Genomic DNA, 19,272 nt, shown 5'->3' with positions numbered 1-19,272 from the left:
GGGGCTAATTTATTCCATTCTCTTCTTCCAAAGCAGTCTTTTCATATACGGGGGATCACACTTTACTGCCAGTGGACTAACAAGGGGAACTGATAAATATGCAGAAAGTAAAGTAGCACAGCTCACAGGCATGAGAATCTTGTAAATCACACCGGAATGACTCTTCTTGTTTGTTTGACACCATCTATTTATGCAGCTAAATATATATATATATATATTCTTTTAAAAAAAATGTTATCCTTGATTTGTCTGGTTCTGAAAGGCCTCTGAGATAATAGCGGATTTTCATATAGTTGTTGATTCAGCTTACAAGTAGCCCCTGCTGTGTGCACAGTGCCAGCCGGGGGCTGCATACTTGCTGAGAGATGAAGAATAGCAATACTATTAGTAGCATTCTGACTAATGTTCCCCTTGACAATCTATCAGCTCTTTGGCAGGATGAAACGAGAGAGAGAGAGAGAGAGAGAGAGAGAGTGTTGGGCGGGGACATAATCCAGCCACACTAGGCAACATCTTGAACATCTGGCTCATTTTATTCCAATATATAATATTGCAAAATAACAGAAATGAAAAAGAAACAACAGCTCACATTAACAATAAGAATATTTCATCAATCCTGTTGGCATCCGTCTGTCTCAGGAGACAGCTTCACTCTGATAGACTTCAGTCAGCACAAGGGATGAGAAGATTTCTGAGTTCTGAGAAAGTTCCCTTTCCATGATAAATGGGTTGCTCTAGGATGCTGAAGACCTGTGGCGTCCTACGGAAGGAGACTCTGCAGAAGGGCATTGTACATACATGGGGTTGGTCGGCATCCGTCTGTCTTGAAAGACAATGGAGGAGTGTGCCATTGGGTGTAAAGTCAAACTGTTGGAAGGTTGCAGCACCTGCTGGGGCTGTAGAGACTGATTCAGGAGAGACATGTTTTGTTGCAGTTGGGGCAAATGAAGGCGTCAGGCTGTGCTGCTGCAGATACACCATGGCGTTTCTTCTCTCTGTGCTCCTCCCAGATGTCATTCCTCCTCTGGTCACTGCTATGCATGCACGACCTGACTGATTGTCTCCAGGCACTGCGGCCATCTGCAAGGGATTCCCACAGGGCAGAGTTAATGTTGTCAACCTTCATGTCAAGCTGGCAGACATCTTTGTAACGCAGAGTTGGTCTGTCAATGGGCCTGGTGTCAGAGGCCAGCTCCCCATAGAGCACGTCCTTGGGGATGCTGCCAATATGACAATGTTGGTTCTCAGCAGGAGGAATCTTCTATGGGTCCGACTTCAGCAAAGTTTCCACCATATCAACCTCGTGCCTACGGGACCACCTCTTCCGGTATGCCCCACGGAGAGCCTCAAGGTCTAGCAACACCCTCGTGGTCCTGGGTCCTAAGGAAGTTAGATTAGCTTCAACCAGAGCAAGGGCCTTTTCAACTCTGGCTCCAGCCTAGTGGAACGCTCTGTCTCATGAGACCAGGGCCCTGCAGGATCTGATTTCTTTCCGCAGGGCCTGTAAGACAGAGTTATTCCACCTGGCCTTTGGCTTGGAGTCAGTTTGATTCCCTCCCCCCCTCTCTTTTCTATTCCTTTCTCCTCCTGCGATGAGGCTACATTTCAATATTTTAATGTTTCAATATTTTAATTTTGTATTTTAATTTTGTTTTTAAGTTGTATGCATTCAACTTGTTTTTATTATTGCTTGTTAGCCGCCCTGAGCCCGGCCTTGGCTGGGGAGGGCGGGGTATAAATAAATTATTATTATTATTATTATTATTATTATTATTATTATGATGGTAGCCATGGCCTCCACTTCAAGCAGTTCTCTGCTATCTGCCTGATTGACAAGGGAGGCCCCATGAGAATATGGATTGGAGTATCTGCTTATAATGCACATAAATATTTTTTGCCTTCTTCAAAGCAAAGTTAATGGTGCATATGAAAGGTTCAGCAGATGATCTCAGGTAACAAGAAAGCAGATGCTGATCGTGGAAAGGGAGCGGGAGAGGGAAACAAATGTCAGGTGAGAGACTGAACTGCCACAGTTTGTTTCATCATAGCTCTGTAAGGACTAGGAAGGGAAGGTGACAAGACCAAAATAGATGAAAGTGGAAACTTCAAAGCTTAGACAACAGTGACTTAAAAGCTAGTTAATTGCAAGCAGAAACACACTGCAGAAAGGAGAGTTGCTAGAAGATCCCATTGCCCTCCTAGAACTACATACAATTCTCAGCGTGGCTTAACAGTTAATCCCTCTTTACAGGGAACTCTGGGAACTGTAGCTCTGTGAGGGGAATACAGGTCTCCTACCAAGTCTTGGGAGAAAAGCAATGACAAACCTAGGCAGCATCTTAAAAAGCAGAGACATCACCTTGCCAACAAAGGTCCGTATAGTTAAAGCTATGGTTTTCCCAGTAGTGATGTATGGAAGTGAGAGCTGGACCATAAAAAAGGCTGATCGCCGAAGAATTGATGCTTTTGAATTATGGTGCTGGAGGAGACCCTTGAGAGTCCCATGGACTGTAAGAAGATCAAACCTATCCATTCTTAAGGAAATCAGCCCTGAGTGCTTACTGGAAGGACAGATCCTGAAGCTGAGGCTCCAATCCTTTGGCCAACTCATGAGAAGAGAAGACTCCCTGGAAAAGACCCTGATGTTGGGAAAGATGGAGGGCACAAGGAGAAGGGGATGACAGAGGACGAGATGGTTGGATAGTGTTCTCGAAGCTACCAGCACGTGTTTGACCAAACTGCAGGAGGCAGTGGAAGACAGGAGTGCCTGGCGTGCTCTGGTCCAGGGGGTCACAAAGAGTCGGACATTACTAAACGACTAAACAACAAAAATAACCAAGTCTTAGCACCCTTAACAAACTACAGTTCCTAGGATTCTTTGGGGGAAGGCAAGATTGTTTAAAGGGGCATCATAGTGCTTTAAATGCATGGTGCAGGTGTGGGCAATATTCTACTGGCTACAACCACAAATGGCCACATCTGCCCCAACTCCTGCCTTCCTCTCTCCCTGTGCTCCCCTTGCTGCAGTCTTGGCAAACATTCCCACTGTTCACTGCTAACACTGTATAGAAAAACATGCCCGGAGTGTCTTTATGGTATGGTTACAGCATGTTTCCTGCTACCTTTTTGCTATCAAAATCAGCATGGCTTCAGGGATGTCCACTGCAAAAGGACCTTAATACACACCTTAGTGCTAGAGAGACGTCACCTTGCCCCCCCCCCAGTCCTTCAAATTGCGTGACACATTCATTTTGCCTTCCTAACTCGTGAGAGACCATTGCACAGCACTTGACATGAGGAAAACCTGAGTCACCCTGTTAAATCAGTTTCCTGCAATCATGTGGGAAAATGTTAATCGAAGAAGACTGTCACTCTAATTCTCTAAAGGGAGAAACAGGCTTATTGAGAAAGGTTTTGAGTCTATTGAACGTTTTCTGTCACTTTTTGTCAAATCGATACTATCTCTGATGGTGAAGTAAGTGTTGTACGTATTGGGCTTCTTCGACGTGTTATCTTTACTCAACCAACACAGGTTTTGTTCGGAAGGAAAGCCTAATGGCTTTTCAAATCATGCAGCATGTAGTCTTTGCTGTAGGAGGATAGATCCATCACGGACTATCAGCTGTCATAGTGAAATTGAACCTTCTTTAAGACAGGGAGGTGGAATCTGGGGCCCAGAGCATTGCACAACAGAGGCAGGGGGTGGGCAGGAATGACACAACAAAAACCTTAGGGCTGCCTGAAGTCAGCAAGGCTTTCTCAAGACTCCTCTCCCCCACCCATGTGAAAACAATGAAGTGCAAGCCAGCATATATTTCTAAATAAATGTGTGTTGTTGTTTTTTCCAAAAGACATCTACCTGTAATGTCCATTCCATCTTTTTCTTCAAAGACAGATAGTGGAAGGTCAAATACCTGAGTTTATGGTGTGCCCCCCCTTTCCCCACACATATCAGTACACGTGAGGCAATATTTATATGAATAAACAAACAAATCACCTCCAATGGCCTACTGGTGGTTCCCTCACTGCAAGAAGTGAGGTTGCAGGGAACCAGGCAGAGGGCCTTCTTGGCAGTGGTGTCCTCCCTGTGAAACGCCCTCCCAGCAGATGCCAAGGAGATAAAGAACTACACAATTTTCGGAAGACACCTGAAGGCAGCCCTGTACCAGGAAGTTTTTAATGATCGACATTTTATTATGTTTTTATATGTGCTGGAAGCTGCCCACAGTGGCTGGGGAAACCCAGCCAAATGGGCGGGGTATAAATAAAAAAATTATTATTGTTTGCTGTAGAGAAAGCCACCAAGTGCAATTCAATTGCTCAAGTCAAGTCAGCTTCTCAAGATATAATGAAGGGAGGGACCAGGCAGCCTCAGGCAGCAAAATGTCTTGAGCTGGTCCTGATGGAGTGTGAGTGGGTACCATATTCCCTTCCCCCCATGTCTTAGACAGCCAAATGTAATGAGCTGGTTCTGCTGGGATGAATGTCTCCTTCAGGGCTTGCTTATGGGTTTTGCAGAACCATCCAGTCAACCTACCACTGTAAACAGGATGTGGGACCATGTGGACCTTTTGACCTGTTTCACTAGGACTCCTCTTATGTTCTTTCCAGTCACATTTACTCCATTTAAGCATGTAGAAACGGAAGACAGAGATGTGTACAGGGAGAGAGAAGAAGTGGGGAGAAAACATCTTTTTGAAGTGTTGTAACGCAAATAGTACCTTGCCAACAAAGGTCCATATAGCTAAAGCTATGGTTTTCCCAGTAGTGATGTATGGAAGTGAGAGCTGGACCATAAAGAAGGCTGATCGCCGAAGAATTGATGCTTTTGAATTGTGGTGCTGGAGGAGACTCTTGAGAGTCCCATGGACTGCAAGAAGATCAAACCTCTCCATTCTGAAGGAAATCAGCCCTGAGTGCTCACTGGAAGGACAGATCGTGAAGCTGAGACTCCAATACTTTGGCCATCTCATGAGAAGAGAAGACTCACTGGAAAAGACCCTAATGTTGAGAAAGATGGAGGGCGCAAGGAGAAGGGGACGACAGAGGGCGAGATGGTTGGACGGTGTTTTCGAAGCTACCAGCATGAGTTTCACCAAACTGCAGGAGGCAGTGGAAGACAGGAGTGCCTGGCGTGCTCTGGTCCATGGGGTCACGAAGAGTCGGATACGACTAAACGACTAAACAACAACAAACGCAAATAGTTGACAACTGGGCCCACACTATTGTGCTTTCCACAGCTTTAAGAGTTGCCATTCCATAGTCTGGAGTGTGGTCTTTTGCATCTTTTACACTGTACTAGTACGTTGCTATGGTTACACAATTGTTCCCCCTTTGCAATAACTCAGAAACCACAGTATTTGCTCTCATCTAGACAGATGCACAAACAACCTTGTATATTAATTTCCATGACCTGTTTAATCTATTTCATACCCTTTAATATTTCTCTGATGAAAATATGGACATCCTATTCCATAATAATGACAATAATAATTTTATTATTTATTCCCTGCCCATCTCACTAGGTGGTCCTAGCCTCTCTGGGTGGCTTCCAACATATATAAAAGCATAATGAAACAATAAACATTTTTTATTTTTTTAAAATCTCCTCCTGTGGGTATCTGGTTGGCCACACTGAGAACAAGATCATGAAATAGATGGGCCTTTGACCTAATTCAGCAGTCACTTTGTATGTCCTTGTGTTCAATTGCTGGACTCAATTCTCCTGAACTGTGTGCTCAGACTACCCAAAATTTCCTCTCTTTCTCTTTCATATTCCAAGCCTTACTTTACCTGGTTGCATTATGAGGCAGACAGATGGCTACTTAGGGGTAGAATTCCCATGACAGAATTCATTGCCTCATCTCTTTTCTTCATTCCACGACTCAATTGCCTTTATTACAAGAACCAAGATGATTACTTACGGTGTCCTGCAGAGGGATTGTTTTCCCCCTCTCTCCTCCCCGTCCTGCTCCTTTGCTGCTACCAGTATTTTTTATTTAATTATTATTCTTTACTGCTGTTCTTCAGGGCCTCTCTCTGTCAACCTGTTACGCTTTGCGATGTTAAAATTAAGAATACCATTCCGAGAGCTTTAATGCACAAGGAACCTGAATACCTTAGACACTGGGGTGGGGGCATGTGAAGCTTTTCATCATGTACAGATCTTTGGTGCAATTACTCTCATGCCAGGTTTTAATAGACGGCCCCATTTATTTTCATTGAGTCAGAGAAAGATGGATGAAGTAATGACACCCATTGTCCAACAACTGCTGCATATTAACCAGCCCATAACTATAAATCCAAGGGAAGAATTCACTTCTGGACTCACAGCGCTCTAAGGAGTTCAGACCTTTATGACTGTAACCAGTGATGCTACAAGGATAGAGCTTTGGGGCAGAAGCCCAGAAACCCATCAGCAGTATGAACTTCAACCTAAACATAAGAGGATTGCCTCACCACATTATGAAGTAATGGGAATTTCCATCGAAATAACCTTTCCCTTTTCTTTTGATTCGTTCAGTTTCGTATCTAAAATTACCGGACTGTATTCTTCCCAGTAGTGATGTATGGAAGTGAGAGCTGGACCATAAAGAAGGCTGATTGCCAAAGAATTGGTGCTTTTGAATTATGGTGCTGGAGGAGACTCTTGAGAGTCCCATGGACTGCAAGAAGATCAAACCTATCCATTCTGAAGGAAATCAGCCCTGAGTACTCACTGGAAGGACAGATCCTGAAGCTGAGGCTCCAATACTTTGGCCACCTCATGAGAAGAGAAGACTTCCTGGAAAAGACCCTGGTGTTGGGAAAGATTGAGGGCACAAATAGAAGGAGACAACAGAGGATGAAATGGTTGGACAGTTTTCTCAAAGCTACCAGCATGAGTTTGACCAAACTGCGGGAGGCAGTGGAAAACAGGAGTGCCTGGCGTGCTCTGGTCCATGGGGTCACAAAGAGTCGGACATGACTAAACGAGTAAACAACAACAACAACTCTTGATTGAAACATTTGCATGTCATGCTAAGCCAAACCATAGTTTTGTTCAGTTTTGAGATGCACAGGTCCGTGATTTGTAGGCACAGAACCAAATGGTTGGTTTTACATCCCCTTCCCCTTTTTTGTTTTTTGTTTCACCACTTTCTCTGGGGAAACCTGCTGTTTACCACTGGATCAGAACAAACCTCAATCCACTGAAAACCCAATTGACTGTTTCTCCAACTCAGTGGTAAACAGCAAGTTCCCCTGGGGAAAGCAAGGGGTCAAAAGAAATCCCCACTCATACCCATGCCTACAAATCACAAACCTGTGCCTAGAAGTTGCAGCACATACAAAAGTGAGGGTGTGCCCTCGTTTAGTCTGGAGAGAGCTAAAACCTGGATTTGAATGATATGCTAAGTCAAGCCATGTGTTAGTTCAGCTCAGCTCAAAACAGCACCCAAATGACTAGGAAGGAGTGAGCATGATCTCCTCCCCAGGAGTCTGCAAACCTATGGCCTGGGGCAACCCAGTCAGATGGGTTAGGTACAAATAAATAGTAATAGTAATAGTAATAATAATAATAATAATAATAATAAGCAAATTAGTACATTTCAGTCCATGTCACTTTCATATGTGGTCTATTCTATCTTCTTTCTGCATTAATCTGCAAGGGAGATTGTTAAAAATGGTTTTCCTTCTCCTTATTCTGGTGGGTGTCTCTCTAAGGGAAACAACAGCATTAATTTCACTAAAATTATCTGTGGGACGACTTGCTCTCCTCTTCCAGCACAGCAGCCCAGGTACGCCTTTATGTATGAATGAACTGGGTCATGATCACAGTCGTCATTGCAGCAAACTGCTTTATTATCTCCATAACGCAGGTGCGGAGGCGGGCTGTTGAGCTTGATAATGACTTGCCTAAGAGGACTCAGACCATCACTGCAGCGAGATTTAACCCAGGGATTTCTTGAGTCACAGCTCACAGGTTTAACGATGTTGGTGGGGACAGGACAAAAAGATTGAGAGGCCTTCCATGCAAACACACACACACACACACACACACACACACACACACTGCTTAAATGTCTTTAAGAATGCTGGTGGCCACTCAGCTGAAGGAGACTTGATGCTGAGGCTGAGAGATCACAGTGGGGAAATGTATCACCAGGGAGTGGAAAAACAGTAAAAGCTGTAGGAGGAGACTGGAATTTATGGACAAGTGATGTATCATAAATAAATACTCTCCCCAAGTAGTGAATGGCCAAACAGAGAGAAAGGGGAAGTGGGAGCAGCAAATGAGCAGGCAATGATAAAAGGGGTTCATTGTCGAAAGTGGCCATTTACATTGGCCAGGAAAGCCAGAGAGCCAATCTCTCCTTTGTTAGCCTCTTTTTCACAGCAGTCTGCAAGGATGATTGAAAAAGGCCAGACTGGCAGGGGTGCCTTTAGCTCTCTGCATGCCATAGATTAGGGCTGGCAACAGAAGAGCCCACTGGAGTTTCCATTCAGGCTGCTGCCATTGACTCAACATCCGTCAAATCCTTCTGCCCAGCTCCTTGGCACAGTGATTTGTTGACTGTGATTTGTTGATTTGTTGTATAAAATTCAGCAATCAAACTGAGAATAATGTGCCATTGGGAAAAGAAGGACGTCAGGACAGAAGGACGCGTCTGGAATGTTGCCACTGAGTTATTCCCTCGTCATTGAAACTGGGAGCATATTCTGCATGCTGTGGAGTTGGGGCTAAACTAGATGTGGACTAGATTCACTCCATCTGAAATGATGTTCTAAAAGCAAATTGCAGGTGCAGTGGGCTTGATCAGGATCTTGACATGTGGGGGCTAGGGGGCTATGACCAATAACAGCTCAGTCACTTGTACTTACTGGGAAAGAGAGGCGGAGGCAGTGGGAGGTTGGCGGAACTGCCCCTGTTACAACAGCTACACAAATCAATATTTTAGTGTGGTAGCACCTCCACTTTGGAACTTCCTGCCTATTAACATCCCTGCCTGTTGAGACTACCTTGGCTGTGAGTCCTGGAAGACCTGCTCCCTGCCTTGCTGGCCTTTTCCCACCTGGTTGGGAGGGTGGGGCCTGGACTGACTCCAGCTATAAAAGCTGAGGCTACTGAACACAGGAGCGGATCTACTATGAAACTAATGAAGCTCAAACTTCAGGGCTCCTAATCCCAGAGGAGCCCCAGAAGTGACTTTAGTCCACATTGCTTTAAAATTTTGGGTCTAGGACACCCAATTTGGGTCAGACTATTCACTTTGATTTTTTTTGGGGGGGGGGTATAGATTTCAACAAGTTTGAGAGTCGGTTGCACAGAAATTGTGAAGAGGTGGTGATCTGCCATGAAGAAGATAATTGAAGAAGATAGCAGTGGTTACCTAGACCTCATTGCTGATTATGAAGGGGCCCCCATGGCAGTACCAAAAATGTAGGTCTGCCATTGACTGAACAGACTTTTGGGGCATTATTCGGGGGCTTTTGTTGGGGGAGTTGTTGCTGCTGTTGCTCTTGGTTTTTTGTATCTTTATTTTAGATCTTGAGGTGACATGTGGAAATTATTCAGTTTGGTTGTGTATTTTTTAAAGTTTTATTTCTTGTTTATGACTACTTTTGTTATGTTGTAGCTAAGAATTTTTTCATGTTGTAAGCCTCCTTTAGCATGGTTTGAACTGTGGAAAGGCGGCATACAGATAAAATTATGTATGTATGTATGTATGTATGTATGTATGCATGTATGTATCAGGAAGGCCCATTCACTACTATCTTTTTTTTCTGCACCTGCTAAAAACATTTGGCAAGCTTACCCCAATACATAGAAGGTTGATATATGTTTTAATCAGGTTTTTAGCTTATTGTTGATTTAAATTATTTCTGAATGTCTTAAATAGGTGTTTTTTAAAACTGTTTTACTGATAAGTTTATTGTTTTATTTTTTAAAAAAAAACAGCTTTGAGGTGTTGGGGTTTTTTTTAGAATCAAGAGATATATAAATTTTATTAAATAAAATTAAAATAAATAAACTTTTCTTGTGTCATCTGCCATTTATTTCCCAGAATTCCCTGGGAAGACCAACAGAACTTGATATTGGTTTACCAGTTTTGTGTATATGTGTTCTAAATTGGTAGTTCCTTCTCTCTCCCTTCACAGCATGCTGGGCACACTCAGTTGAAATACACTTCCTATGAGTCTCCAATTCCTTGCTTCTCTTTTCATATCCTTTTTCAGCTTCTGAACAGAGAGCAAGAGAGAGAGATTCATTTGGCGAGTCTGTGAATATTTCTGACAGCCTTGTGAAATGTGGTTGCCTGAAGTTACCATTGTGAAGGAAAAGATAATTGAGACATAAGAAGGTCTCTTCCAAGAAACAGAATCACAGCTTCCAGCTATAATGAATCAGAATTGATGCTGAGGAGCTATTTCTGCTCAGACGGCTTTTTCTTTGCAAAAAAGAAGAATAAAAGAGAGAGAGAACCACAATGAGAACAATATTAGTCCTCTGTGCTCAATATTGCATAAAGACAATGTATTTGCTCACATGTAATGCTAACCCAAATCATGGCTTAGCAAGACCATGCAAGTGTTTCCCAGAGAGAAAACCCCTGGTCCTTCTCTTTTCTCCCAGTCCTGCTGGTGAGGCACCACCCAGAACTAAGTTGTGGTTTGGCTTATGTACAAACCCAAGGTCATGGTTTGCTTCCCCCAAATGAAACCACAAGAGCAAATCTTAGTTACAGCTCCCTCCCTCCCTCCCTCTTGACAGAGAAACCATGAGCCCCAATTTCACACATTATGCCAAGCCCCACAAAAAAGAGCTTTTGCTGTTGCTTTTGGCTGTCACTGCAAGTGGTAGCAACAACTGCGTTGGCAGCCTGGCAGCCATTTTGGAACCTCCACAATTCCTCAGACCTAGTGGTGTTTTGGGGCACGATAAGATAGAAACAGCAGCCAGCAGGAAATAAAATGGCGGAAGACAGCTGGATAATATTTTGCAGTGTTCTTTTACTGGGGTGGAGGGTACAAGAAAAAGAACAATCACAGATTTTTTTCCCCTCAGCAATAACATTGAAAAGGGGAGGGGGGAATTCTGTGGATGCATAAGCCATGAGGGTAAATAGAGTTTAAAACAACGGGACTTGTGCAGTTTAAGAATGATTTGCTAAGCGTCTGTTGACCAGCAAGTTGCCTTTTTTAAAAAAATATTATCCATGCAACTAATAGGAAAAAATGGAAGCAAAGAACTCTCAGCAGGAAGTTATATATTGGGGAAATGCTTGGCACATTTCCTTTACCTCTCAGTATATTTGTGTTCAGTCTAATTAAATGTGCTGAGGTTCAAGGGGTGTGTGTGAGAGAGGGATAAATATAACTGAATCAAAACTAGCTTTCATCGAGCACCTTCTAATTCTGATGGGAAGGCATAGGCAGCTACATCAGGATGGGGGAACCTATGCCACTCTAGAAAATATTGGAACTACAGTTCCCACCAGCCCCTACCATCATGGCAAAACATTTTGGAATGATGGGAACTGTAATCCAGCAACATCTGGGAGGCTACAGGTTCTCCATCCCAGAAATAAAGGTTGACTCCAACTGTGCTGTGTTGGATGATCCCATTGTGGTGGAGCGTCTCCACTCCCGTCATTCAGCCCGGACACTGAGGTCCAGCTCGAGGGCCTTCTGGTGGTTCCCTCACTGCGAGAAAGGAGGTTACAAGGAACCAGGCAGAGGGCCTTCTCGGTAGTGGCACCCGCCCTGTGGAACACCCTCCTATCAGATGTCAAGGAAATAAACAACTATCTGACTTTTAGAAGACATCTGAAGGCAGCCCTGTTTAGGGAAGCTTTTAATGTCTGATGTTTTTTTGTTTTTCTAATATTCTGTGTTGTTGTTTTTCAAATGAATTTTATTATAATCCTTTCCCCAACATTCCTTATTATCACAATATAATCCCTTTGACTCTGCCGAGTCTTGGCTTACCTCCCTCCCCGCAGCTGGTCGTTTTTCTAATATTCTGTTGGGAGCCACCCAGAGTGGGTGGGGAGGCCTGGCCAGATAGGTGGGGTACAAGTAAATGATGATGATGATGATGATGATGATAATAATAATAATAATAATAATAATAATAATAATAATAATAATTCCATTTACTTCAATGGATGGTAACCCCTCTTCACGAACCTGGGTTGGGCTGAAAGTACTGCTGCTTTGTCAATAAACCTGGTTCTGTACTACTTACAAATGCTTTAGATTTCCCCTAGCAATTCAGTACACTCTTCCTTTCTTCTATCCTACCAGCTTTTCTCGGTTATGGCTCTTAAATCTCACTCAGCGTCTTTCTTTCAAAATACGATGCCGCGTATGAATTGCAGACCCTCAATTTTTTATATCCTGATGGCTGTGACAGATGATTGCCACTCCACGAGGAACCCATGAAGTTTAATCGAGCAGCAAATGATTTAAATGAAGAATATATAGAATTATGGGTGGTTTTTTTAAAAAGTTTTGTTTTACCGTATCTAAGACAAGAAGCTTTGCGAAATGCAAGAGAACAGTGATTGTGCTCACTGGGGGAAGGTCTCAATAGCCTGGCAATATAATAGCACCACACTTCAGTGTGCGGTGCCAAAGAAGTTTTGATTTATGCTGTCATTAGTTACCAATTTCCTGAACCTCTTTTCCCACAGCTGCGTCATCTAATGAATTATGTTCTCAATTTCCCCCCTGATATGTAATATCATGCTATTTAATTTAATTGCCATAGATTGGACTCTTTAGTACTTTTACCTGGTCTCATTAAAGTCAATGAAAAACCTCCCATTGATTTCCATGCTCTCTGGAGCTGGTGCTCAATGTGCTGCAAAAAGAAAAGAAAAGAAAAATACAATAAAGCAGATGATACAATGCATTCCCCCTACATAATGCTTGGCTAGAAATGGAAGGCAACAGGTAATAAAACACCTTCCCTTAGCTATTGAAACATTTATTAAGAGCACTGCACATTGTGTTCAGTGTCTGAACTGATGGGAGCAAGAAAGAAATCTCCCAAAAGACAAAAGTATGAGAAATGCCCTTTCCCCCCATTTCCACACTAGATTATAAAAATAAGAAAAGGTGACTATATGAGGTAGAGTTGCTCTTATTCAAAGAAGTTTAACGATGGACTAAGAATTACTAGCTAATAAGAATGAAGATTATGTTTTTTAAAACGTGCACTCACTGCAGCTACAACTATTGCCCTCCAAAAACCTTGCTAATACAGTGGTACCTCGGGTTAAGTACTTAATTCGTTCCAGAGGTCTGTTCTTAACCTGAAACTGTTCTTAACCTGAAGCACCACTTTAACTATTGGGCCTCCTGCTGCTGCCGCGCCAGAGCCTGATTTCTGTTCTTATCGTGAAGCAAAGTTCTTAACCTGAAGCACTATTTCTCGGTTAGCGTAAAGTGGTGCTTCAGGTTAAGAACAGTTTCAGGTTAAGAACAGACCTCCGGAATGAATTAAGTACTTAACCCGAGGTACCACTGTAGTCAAATAAACATCCCTAGCTGAAAAAAACTGGAGATGGAATAGGCTACTCACACAAAAGAATAAAAAAAGTAGTGTCAGATTTGTCAGGATGGAAAGTTAGCTGGCTCCAGTAGCATGATAAATTGTGGCTGGACTGTGAAGCACAGAGAATTATATGGGGCCCCACTTGGCTGGGGACATGCAGAATGATACCTCTTCTTTTTCAGTGAAAAAGGAAGGAAGGATGCAAGCCAAGAGCACATTGTTGATACAATGCAATCTGCCATTGGGAGACTCATTGCCACCCCTGTCTTATTTGTCTCTGCCATAAATTTTAGTGACTGTGCTAGCCAATTCTTTTCTCAGCTGACAACAGCTTTTCAAGGGAATCTGAGCTGATGCAGCAGTGGGTGGGAGAGATATGCTGGCCTGGAGATGAGGGTGGAGAGATCATATGAGTGACAAATACCAGCAAAATTGCAACAGGAAAGCCATGCCCTTTTTTATTCCTATGTCTGTGCAGTCTGCCAAAAAAACGGAGAGAGTTCTTGTCTTTAAGTGAAAAGAAGGATGTGATGGAAGAGAGCAAAATCCATCTTTCACTTGCCTTCCCGCACTAGACTCTGTCACTTTAACAACATTGTGCTCTGTTGCTCTCCAGCCTGGGCTGGGAAGCCTTAAACTTAACAAAGTACAGTGAAATAAGATTTGGTGGGGGCTCCTCTACCTGTCTGTTACTTTTTATGTAAAGACTAAATTTATGTAAAGACTAATATCACCTCTGCTTTTGAATTATGGTGTTGGAGGAGACTCTTGAGAGTCCCATGGACTGCAAGAAGATCAAACCTATCCATTCTGAAGGAAATCAGTCCTGAGTGCTCACTGGAAGGACAGATCGTGAAGCTGAGGCTCCAGTCCTTTGGCCACCTCATGAGAAGAGAAGACTCCCTGGAAAACAGCCTGGTGTTGGGAAAGATGGAGGGCACAAGGAGAAGGGGACGACAGAGGACGAGATGGTTGGACAGTGTTCTCGAAGCTACCTACATGAGTTTGACCAAACTGCGGAAGGCAGTGGAAGACAGAAGGGCCTGGCATGCTCTGGTCCATGGGATCACGAAGAGTCGGACACGACTAAATGACTAAACAACAACACCTCAAACATCAGCTTTGCAAAAGGCTGAGGTCTTTTTTCAAAGGGGGAGTCAAGAGACTATACGTAATGAAGTGATAAATTTTGTATGTGTGGCAGCCCAAAAAAAAATTGGGGGGGGGGGTGTTCAGCAGCTGTTAATGAGTTGCATTGATCTCTCCTACCTGCTTGCCTGCCCTCCCACCCAGTCGATGCACATACACACGTAACTCCAGGCTCAGAGAAATCTGGGTTTTGCAACCAACCTGGGCCAATGAGTGTGACTCACGTTCCAGATCCTTGGAAGAATGAGTTGCCAATTGTCTGCCACCAGTGCCCAGATTATGCCAAGCCACCTTGCTTCTTTTGATTGTGGAACAGCCTGATTCATAAGACGTTCTCCTGCCTAGTGATCTCTGTCAGCAGGCAATTTCTTTTTCATCAAACCACCAGATGAAACACTGTGTTCCTTTCTTCTTCTTCTTCTTCTTCTTCTTCTTCTTCTTCTTCTTCTTCTTCTTCTTCTTTTCAGGCACTTATGTTTAATCTTTTCCTCAAAAAACGTATTTCAAATTCCAGTTCAGAAGAATCTAAGGAGACCATATTGCTTTCTTCTGTTTACTGTTAAACATAATTAACATTCATGTCCCTGACCCCAATCAAATGTATACCATCCTATGCAGATAATGAAGCAACTGAGCATATGCCAGCCAGCCATCAGTGGATGATAGCAAAAAATACGGTACAATGCATTCAAAAAAGTATGGAGAGAGAGAGAGAGAGACTTCGTTAAATCTGCTGGTAATATAAAGAGTATCATTTCTAAAGCTCGTGGGCCCTTGCTATTTATATAGCAGGTATATAGCAGATGTTGTTGGACTCCAACATCAGACATTCTAAACAGGGCTGCCTTCAGATGTCTTCTAAAAGTCAGATAGTTGTTTATTCCCTTGACATCTGATGGGAGGGTGTTCCATAGGGTTGGCGCCATTACTGAGAAGGCCATCTGCCTGGTTCCCTTTAACTTCGCTTCTCACAGTGAGGGAACCACTGGAAGGCCCTCGGCGCTGGACCTCAGTGTCTGGGCAAAACGCTGGGGGTGGAGACGCTCCTTCAGGTATACTGGGCCGAGGCCGTTTAGAGCTTTAAAGGTCAGCGCCAACACTTTGAATTGTGCTTGGAAACGTACTGGGAGCCAATGTAGGTCTTTGAAGACCCGTGTTATGTGGTTTTGGTGGCCACTCCCAGTCACCAGTCTAGCTGCCGCATTCCGGATTAGTTGTAGTTTCTGGGTTACCTTCAAAGGTGTTGTTGTGCTCAGGTCCTACTCACAGGATTCTCCCATGCATTTGTGGCCAATGTGAGAACAGGATGCTGGAATAGACGGGCTATTGGTCTGATGCAGCACGTTCTTCTTATGTTCTTATGACTTGGACCAGGTAGTTCTTCAAGGAAGAGATTCCTTCAGATAAAGGACTGTCCTCTGACAGGCCTTCAAACAGAGGACAAGTATAAAGTAGGACATATGACATTTCCCTGTGGACTATCCTATCTTCCGTTTCCACAACTTTTCTATTATTATCACTGACTTGGACCATAAAGTATGTTTTAGAATGCTAATAAATCATCCCAGGTACTAAAAGTGCATGACTCAATGAAATGGCAATCACTGACAAACACAGCCAAACAGCAGCTGTGGGACTCTGAAAAAAGCTGTTAAAAGGGAAGAAACAGTCTCACAAGATTTATTACTGTTTTCTTGCTAGTCTATACTGTATACCTGCTCTTCTCCAATAGATTTTTGTTTGTTTGTTAATATTAACATAAGCACTTCCTCAAAAGCGGCAGCATTTTGAAAGACTCTAAGGTCTGCAGTCATATCAGGGCAGGAATTTGAGCCTGAAACTAAGAGCCAGTTGAGAAGGAGGACTCTCAAATGCAGCAAGAACATTGATAGCTACAAGCTGGAAATAAGCCAAGGGGTTAAATGTACAAAAATGTTGGAATGTGGCCCTTAGGCAGAAAGGTATTCCCCACCCCTGCACAGCCCAGATGTTTTCCTCACCCCGACTGGCAAGTTCCATTTGGGGTTGTTGGACTGGACAGCTGGCTCTGGAAGGCAGACGACAGCCACAGTGATTAAGCTGAGCATCGATTCCGGCTGTGGATTTGGTTTTAATTGTACTAGTTTTGGCAACATTTATTTCGTTTTCCCGCACTTTAGGATGGGGGGGGGGAGATGAGGTAAAAGTGACCTAAATAAGTAAACAGGCCACTAATCCCTCTTGAGTCAATGCTGAGTAAGTGAGTAAATGAGATGCAATTTTGTGAACTAGAAACCAATTTGCCATCCATTGACTTTGCCTTCTAAAGCTCAATGGCAGTGAAAATCAAGCCTAGACATACATGCATTGCTCTGCCCTGGATTCCCTTTAGAGACAGGCTGAAACTTCAAAAGTGGCAGTTTTCAGTCAATATTGGGGAGAGCTAAACTGGCTTCTCTCGATCATGTTTCCCGGGGGGCGGATTGGAAGAAATTGTAGACACGGGGCAAAACTCACCAAAGCTCTCCTTGCCTCTTCACTGGTGGCTGCCATTTTGCTTTCCTCAGAATACCCCTCCGAAAGACACCAGGAATGTCACGACCAGCATCTGTCCATGGAGCCTTCTGTTAAAAACAACATAATGTAGCTCTGTCAAGGTTAAAATACAGCTCCTAGGATTCTTTGGAAGGGGTGTGTGTTTTAAATGGATGGTGTGTAATTATTATTATTATTATTATTATTATTATTATTATTATTATTAATACCCCACCCATCTGGCTGGGTTTTCCCAGCCACTCTGGGCAGCTTCCAACAAAATATTAAAATACAGTAGTCTGTCAAACATTAAAAGCTTCCCTAAACAGGGCTGCCTTCAGATGCCTTCTAAAACTATGGTATGTTAAGCATAATTGATTTAAGTATAATTGATTTAATTGTCACTGAAATGGTGAAAGGATTTAACACTGAAAAATTCCACCCCACCCCTATTTCATGGCTTCTTTCAAAGTCTGTGAAAGTTGGGGGGCATTCTGGGGTGGATCTTGTTGGGAAACTGCCAGGGAGATAGTGTCCATCATGAGCCCCCAAGCTGGAGTTCTGGACGTCCATCGGCCTCCCGTACTCACGCAGATCCAACAGTTAGGGGCACAAAGCCTTTGGAAATTCCTGGCATCATTCCTAGGCTGGTGCACCCTCTTTATCAGCAGAAACGCAGCCGAAAGCTTGCATCACAGAAGAGCAGAAGAGCATAATTTACAGACTTTATTTAGCGTTTAACAGAACAAAAGAAAACACGTCCATTCTGTCAGCGTGTCTGAGCCGACTGCAAAAACGAAAGGAATCAGCAAACATAAACATCCTGTGAATAGGACATGCGCAGACTCTGTGACTCTCAAAGCCTGCTCCCTTTAAGGTGGAACGGAAATATCCTAACATCCTCCCCCTTTCCGTGTAACCTGTTGTACCTGTGGTTCACCCAATTGCAACCTTTGTACATAAACCTTAAGTTGTTCTTTGTTAACAACCTTAGACAACAGATCAGCAGGAATTTCATTTCCTGCCATGTAGGACACCTGAATCAGTCCTTTCTGAATACACTCTCTTGCACGATGTAGCTTAATCTGCAAGTACTTGGTTCTCTGCTTGCAACTCTCGGAGTTCAGCAAAGCCAAACAAGATCTATTGTCTTGATACACTTGTACAGGACATTTCACAGACACCCTGATGTCCTTAAACAGTTGCATCAACCATTCACAATCCATGAGTGAAAATGACAGAGCATTGAGTTCTGCTTCACAGGAACTTAGGCTCACTGTTGTCTGCTTCTTGCACAACCAGTCAAACAGGCAGTGGTTGTACATGTAGCACACACCAGAAGTGCTTGTACCATCCGTGGTGTCACTTCCAAAACTTGCATCTGCAAAGATTTCAAGACCTCCAGTCTTCTGACTGGTGAACCTCAGCCTGTAGTGCATAGTCCCTTTCAAATAGCGGGCTATGCGCTTCAGAGCTTTCCAATCCTGAACCGTAGGATTGTTGGCATGTCTGCTAAGCAGATTACAGCTTACAGCTATGTCAGGTCTTGAACATCTGGCAATGAAATTCAGCTTGCCTAGAATGCAACTGTACAGCGTTGTGTCAGAAAACGCTTCAGCAGTACTGTCTACCTGGTAACCTGTCACCATCGGTGTGTCTGCTGGGTTTGCATCAACCAAATTCAACCTGGTTAACACATCAGCAATTTTCTGTGTTTGGTGTACCAGAAAATTACCTGCTTGGTCCTTCTCCACCTGCAGAGAAAGATAGTTGGATACCTCACCAAGATCCTTCATGTCAAAGTGCTCCTTCAGCTGAGCTAGGGTGCTTTGGTAAAAAGCCTGATTCTTCCAAAACATCAGAAGATCATCATCAAAACATAAACAATACAGTTTGTTTTGCCCCTCTTCCTTGACAAACACACATGGATCAGCTTTGCCCTGGTGAAAACCTAGAGAAAGCAATGTCTCAGTGAGTTTTGTGTTCCAACACCTGGCACTTTGCTTGAGACATATAAGGATTTCCGCAGTTTACAGACCATTCCCTTCTGTATCTGCATCCCATCA

General features: G+C 43.4%; 1 long non-coding RNA gene across 2 annotated transcripts; it reads right to left on the bottom strand.

Annotated features, from left to right (window-relative positions):
• Window positions 1–589: 589 nt before the first annotated feature.
• Window positions 590–17,284, bottom strand: LOC310685952. 2 transcript variants are annotated; one of them, XR_014515616.1, is made up of 3 exons: window positions 17,189–17,284; window positions 12,778–12,847; window positions 590–1,080 (listed from the first exon to the last, which is right to left on the bottom strand). It is a non-coding gene; the product is annotated as an uncharacterized lncRNA (long non-coding RNA). The 2 variants fall into 2 exon arrangements; XR_014515617.1 differs by lacking the exon at window positions 590–1,080 and adding an exon at window positions 10,193–10,221.
• Between the last annotated feature and the right edge of the window lie 1,988 nt (window positions 17,285–19,272).

Source organism: Podarcis liolepis (assembly GCF_965112155.1).
Source record: "Podarcis liolepis genome assembly, chromosome: 1".
NCBI lineage: Eukaryota > Metazoa > Chordata > Lepidosauria > Squamata > Lacertidae > Podarcis > Podarcis liolepis.
The sequence above is the reverse complement of the archived record's forward strand: the minus strand, read 5'-3'. Positions and strand labels throughout refer to the sequence as shown.